This window comes from Callithrix jacchus, chromosome 8, assembly GCF_049354715.1.
Source record: "Callithrix jacchus isolate 240 chromosome 8, calJac240_pri, whole genome shotgun sequence".
NCBI classification, from domain to species: domain Eukaryota; kingdom Metazoa; phylum Chordata; class Mammalia; order Primates; family Cebidae; genus Callithrix; species Callithrix jacchus.
In genome coordinates, this window is record NC_133509.1 from 130,297,275 (window position 1) to 130,303,397 (window position 6,123).

The 6,123-nt window shown below is 50.4% G+C and overlaps 1 protein-coding gene across 11 annotated transcripts in view; it reads right to left on the bottom strand.

Annotated features, from left to right (window-relative positions):
- The window catches only part of SYNE3 (spectrin repeat containing nuclear envelope family member 3), a 118,310-nt gene that overhangs the window by 78,361 nt on the left and 33,826 nt on the right, over nucleotides 1–6,123 (bottom strand). The window contains exon 1 of one of the 11 annotated variants that reach the window (XM_035261404.3): nucleotides 5,431–5,566. The exons of the other annotated variants lie outside the window; for them this stretch is intronic. The gene's annotated coding sequence lies outside the window, so the exon portion shown is untranslated. Of the gene's footprint in view, nucleotides 1–5,430; nucleotides 5,567–6,123 lie in introns of those variants that run through there. 11 annotated transcript variants of the gene reach the window in all.

Below are 6,123 nucleotides of genomic sequence, written 5' to 3' on the forward strand. Positions count from 1 at the left end.
TGTTAACCGAGAGACGGGAGGAGGCCATACCGGAGAGCAGGCTGGGAGTTTGAACAGCACCGGATTCCAAAGGGTTGTGTGCGTTTTACTCTGTGGGCAATAGGGAGCCAGTGAGGGTTTGTGAGCAAGAGAGTGGCACAGCCTACTCAGTGGCAGGACCCACAAGCAGTCAGGGCAGCATCTGCTCAATGGTGTAGAAACCACATTGGACCAAGCAGGGTCCTTGCACCTTAGGTCACATGCCAGGAAATGCCTTGCAAAGCACCATTTAACCCTAAAGCCTCCTTTTTATTGTAAACCTGATCTTCATGGGTTCAGACAGAAAGGCTTTTTCTCAAGAGCTGATTCAGCTTGGCAACATCTGATGAAATGCGTGAGCAGCCTCCATTCCTCCCAATAGTGTCTGTGCCCAAAGACTGTCCTTACGGTCCCACCCAGGACCACCTTGGGCAATGCTGTTTGACAGGTAAGCAGTCTCCTGCCTGCTGCTACCTTATCTCCCGCTCTGGGCTAATCTTCTACCCTACGATTGTCCTGGTAGGTGTCAAGGTCATCATGGGTCTTGACCTTTGGATGCCAAAGGAGACTCCTGTTGGTGGGGTAAAATGTTACCAAATGCTACTCACAACGGCAAAAGTTCCCACATGTGAGGCCTGCTGCATGCCAGGCACTGGGCAGATACCATGAAGGCCCCCATCAACCTTCAAAGCAGGGGTCATTGTGTGGCCTTACAGATGGGGAAACTGAGGCTGGCTCTCCTGCCCAGGTCAGACAGCAACTGAGGCACCAAGTCAGAAGCAAGCCCAGGCCCGTGTGGCTCCAGTGCCTGTGCCAGGCTGCAATGGTAGGCAAAATGAGGAAGTGAATCAGGAAGGCAAAGGAGGAAGGTTCCTTTTTGACTCAGAACAGGATTTCCCATCACACACCCAGCTGACCGAGAGACAGATGGGGTGGAGGGTGAGCCCCAGCAGCTCAGGCTGGACCATCCCCGGTGAGTGTGCCTGAGCCTGGGACAAGCCCGAGGGGCAGTGAGGCTTGGGGTTACAGCAGGTGGGCCTGCAGAGGTTTCCCAGGTGGGCCTCTCAAGGATATGGCTTGAAATGAATCAGGCAGAGCGGGCCGACGGGACAGAAGCCCCAGAACCCAGGTCTCCCTCACCTCTCATTCCACTCAGAGGGGCTGGGAGAAGGTGAAGGCCATGCCCTAAAAGGACCCTAAGTGGATGGGCAGAGAGTGGGGCTGTGGTCACCTTGTCTTCTAGCCAAGAACCTTACCAGACCCAATTGCTCTCCTTTCCAAAGCTTGGGAGACTCTTAATTCATTTAATGACAAATCCTTCAAAGCCTCTACCAGACACCGTTGTGGGTGCTGATGCTGACGATCACAGAAATGAACCAAACAGGTAAGAGCATCCTGCCCCGGCAACGCGCAGTGCCTCTTTCCTCTTCTGGAAAGTGAGCGTAGCATTCGGGGGATTCTCCACACTGTGGGCTCCCTCCCCTGCCCCCTCCACCCAGTCTCTATAACTCGGCCTTTATTCACATGGGACCTTCTGGAATCCACCCATTCATGAATGTCCTGTGGGAAGCCCTGGCTAAATTCCCATTCCAAAATGATTCTGTGGGCCAGGGATTTTAACCTGCCTACTCTGACAACATGTGGAGCCCATGGACGGGCCAAGAGGGCTCCACGAAATCTTAGGAAGCTTGTTCTTCTGGTGGAAATGTCTGTAATTCCCGCCTGCTCCCCTAAGGCCCCCTATCTCACAGAAGACTAAGGACATGCTTGCCACAAGCAATGCATGGTTCCCATTGTTAGACTCTCGTAGTAAACGGCTCAGAATAGTCCATGGTGTAAAGGTCACAAACATTCTTTAACCACTTCCTGTTTCTTGGACAGTTATATTGCATTTTTGTTTTTCTCCAGGCAACTCAAAGATTTGCAAGGTTTATCACCATTTATCTAACAAGAGAGCAAGCTGTGGACCCTTCTGGCCACAAAGCCGAGCTCCTGCCGGGCTCAGCCTTCTACTCTCACACTCCTACACCCAAAGGGGATTTTTTCCCATCCGGAGCCATTATTTTCTTAGGCCTCTGCACTTTCTCTTTAGCAACAGCCGCTGGCCCTCTTTTCAGGGCCATTTTAAACAAAGAAATACAATTTGTGGTCACTTGGCCCGAGCTGGAAGATCAGGGCCAAGTCATTTCTGTATGATGGGAGGCTCCAGGGCTGGGCCAATGGGGACCAGCGGGGCTCCCTCCTGGTGAGTCACTGCCCCAGCCCCTGTCCCCCCACACAGGGATTCACAGAGGCCTGCTTTCCCTGGGACACTTCCTAACAGCTGCTAAGGATTCAAACCTGACTTTGCTGCCAAATAAGCTCCTCGGCTTTAGCCCAGTATATTTAACTCCTCCGACTCTGCCTTCTCATCTGTAAAATGGGATGGTAATAGCGTAAACGTCTCACTGCGGATCTGAAGAGTGAGAGAGTCCATATTGGTAAAGTGCTTAGAACAGCGCCAGCACACAGTAGGTGCTATATAAGTGCCTGCTAAATAAATAATAGATTTGCAAATGTGACACTTCTCCAGATGGGAGGAAATGTAAAAAGATGCCATATAAAAGTCCAGCAGAGAAGGTTTGTGACATCCACCCACTCTGTGGCATACTGTGGCCATTTACAATGAGAAATTAATACCGTGGTCTGCAGAGAAAAAGAGCAGACTGCAAAGTGCTGCACTCTAGAACGAGGGTTGGCAAACGTTTTCTGGAGATGGTCAGAGAGAAAGGCCTTTAGGCTTTGAAAGCCATATGGTCTCTGTCACAACTCCTCAAATCTGTCATGGCAGCCGGAAAACAGCCACACAGAGCATGTAAATAAATGAGCATGGCAGTGTTCCAACAAAACTTTATTTACAAAAACAGGTGGCACTTGACCAGCAGGCCACAGCTGGCCAACCCCTCCTGTGCAAATCATGCAAAAACTGTAAAAAAAGATGAAGAATGAAGCCGGATGCAGGGCCGCATGCCTGTAATCCTGACCACTCTAGAGGCTTAGGCAGAAAGGTCTCTTGAGCCCAGAATCCCTCCAGCCTGGGTGACAGGGCAAGATCCCATCTCTTAAATAAAAAAAAAAAAAAGGAAAAAAGTAGCATCATAGAGCAGTGAAATCATGGGTACATTTCTAAGATTTCAATTTCCTTAAAGTGGTATTAATATTTTTTTAAATTAGAGGCTTTTAAAGTTATATTTTAATTACAAATTAAAAGATTTCTTTTTTTTTTTTTTTTTTGAGACAGAGTCTTACTCAGTCACCCAGGCTGGAGCACAGTGGTATAATCTTGGTTCACTACAACCTCTGTCTACTGGGTTCAAGTGATTCTCCTGCCTCAGCCTCCCAAGTAGCTGGGATTACAGGTTTACGCCACCACACCCAGCTAATTTGTGCAGTTTTAGTAGAGACAGAGTTTCACCATGTTAGCCAGGCTGGTTTGGAACTCCTGAACTCAAGTGATCCACCTGTCTCAGCCTCCCAAAGTTCTGGGATTACAGGTGTGAGCCGCTGTGCTCAGCCTACAAATCAAAAGAGTTCATAGTTCTGTCAGACTTTCAGCATTCACATCACATGAGACAGAAAAGGTATAGACTCTGAGCTATGGACTGCATCTGACTTCTCATCTACTAGCTGTGTGACTCAGTCAAGTATATTCACCTCTCTGTTCCTCAGTTTCCTCATTTGTAAAATGAAGATGACAATGGCACCCACAAGCATGCAAAGGGCCTGGCACTGACTGAGCCTAGTGCACCGTAGGCCCTCAATGCAAAGAAGCCACCTCTCTGTCCCCAGCAGGCTGGATCCAGCTGGTCCTGAGTCTATGGCAGAAGGACAAGGCTGACTGTGAAACCTGGCATGCTTTACTTTCCAGTTAAAAAAAAAAAAACAAAAAACAATACCCTCGACAGTTTCCAGCTTCGGTTTACAAAAACAACATACAACCATTCAAACCTCGCTTTTAATTTCACAAATGGCACCCCAGCCTGAGAAACGGCAGGGCTCGCTTCCAATGGGAGTTCTTGGCGGGAGTGAATCTCAGAGCTGTACACATTGAACCCCTAGGGAGATCCGTGGCCCTGAACCCCTAGGGAGATCCGTGGCTCTGCAGTGCTTAGGCCCTTGGCTGGCAGAGCCAAATCCATGCCTGGCTCCAGAGGCTCAGGCACGAGGATGCTTCCATTTATTTTCCAGGAAATCTGCCAGTTTTGCAGGAGGCAGGGGGGACCAGAGTCCTATGTTGGCAGAAAGGAGCATCTAAAGGCTCAGAGTCAAAGGCTTTTCTGAATGAATGCCTCCCATGCCTCACAGCCTCTACCCAAGAAAGTCCAAGATGCTTAACAGGGTATTCAAAGTCCTTCTCCATCCATCTCTACAGCCTCAGCGCCCCCGACTTCCGGCCTCCTTTGCTTGCAGCAGGAGCCGCCTGTGGTTCCCTGTACACATCATTTCTCCCTTTGGTCTCTGCTCCTACTGGTCCCTCCACCCTTCTCTGCCTGACTACATTCACCCATCAGCTTTGGCATCACCGCCTCCAGAAAGCCTTCCAGGATTTTTCATAGTGTAGAAGACTGGGAACTAACATTCCTAAATACCCACCAGGTGTCAGATACCTTGTTAGGTGTTTGTACACATCAGCTCATTGAGTCCTCCCATCCACCATTAAATAGAATCTTTTTGTAGATAAAGTTAAGGTTAGATTCAAAGTGGTTAAGGAACCTGCCCAAGATCACACAGCAAGCAATCCTGCCCCCTGTTTCTCCCCCAGTCCCTCAGCAGAACCCAGAAGGTTTTAAACTGTCCTCATTCAGCTGGGGCTGCAGGATGATGTCCACCGAGACACCTAGAAGAGTCTGCTTCCTGTATCACTAACTTCTGTCGTTTTTTTTGAGATGGAGTTTCACTCTTGTTGCCCAGGCTGGAGTGCAATGGTGCGATCTTGGCTCACGGCAACCTTTACCTCCCAGGTTCAAGCAAGGCTCCTGCATCAGCCTCCCGAATAACTGGAATTACAGGCACCCACCACCATGCCCGACTAATTTTTTTATTTTTAGTACAGAGGGGGTTTCACCACGTTGGTCAAGCTGGTCTTGAACTCTTGACCTCAGGCGTGAACCACCATTGTAGGTGTGAACCAACATGCCTGGCCTACTTCCTGTTTTACAGAGAACCCTTAACACCTTTTCCCCAGAACCTTCACCTCCTTGGAATCCAAGGTCGATGGTTAACAGGCTGTGCAGGTTATAATTAGTACATGCTTGTTCCTGCCAGAACCTCAAGACGCCAGGTTTGCGATGTGCCTGTGAGAAGCCAGGCACCCAGCCTAAAAACTGCCTTTTGTCCTGCTGCCGTCTGTGGGTCCCTACATGAAGGGGCTACCTGCAGACTCGTAGATGTCCTCTTGAGTCCCCAGACCTCAGCACCAGCGGCCGCCCACAGCCAGGCAGCAGGGAGAAGCCGCCCTCTGGGACTCTGCTTTGGCCCTGCCACACTCAGCAGAAGGAGGCTGCCTTCCTCCTGGAGCTGGCCTGTGTCCGGGGCTGAGCTCCCCATCAGAACCAGAGAACAATGCCCCACTGTTGAGTGCAGTGCTTGGAAGCTGAGCAACCACCTTCATGATCCCCGCTGATCCTCTCCCTGAGAGCCCACGGGACGGCAGCCAGCCATTTTCACACCTTTTCCTCAGCAGCACCCTGGGTTGTCCCCAGCAGTCCCATAGCAGAGTCCCTGACCTTTCCTGCTGCTGCTACAGCTCCAAGGGCACCCACCCAACTGGCAGAAGCGGACGGTCAGCATATGAGCCCCATTCTTTGTACTCCCAGTGGGGGAGCAGGGGCAGCGAAGCAGGAGGGACACACGCTTGCTTCCCACACAAAATCCCGCCTGACTTTCCCAAATACATTTTCCCTCCTCTTAGACAATACTGGCTTTAATGAATTTCTCTAAAGGAACCGTTGGTCCACACACTTTGCATGAAAGGCAAATGCCACTGTGCCCAAGTTGACTATAGTACGACCCGGGGACAATGCATGCCTTCTGCCTCCACAGAATGGGCACCACATGTGCTGGGCC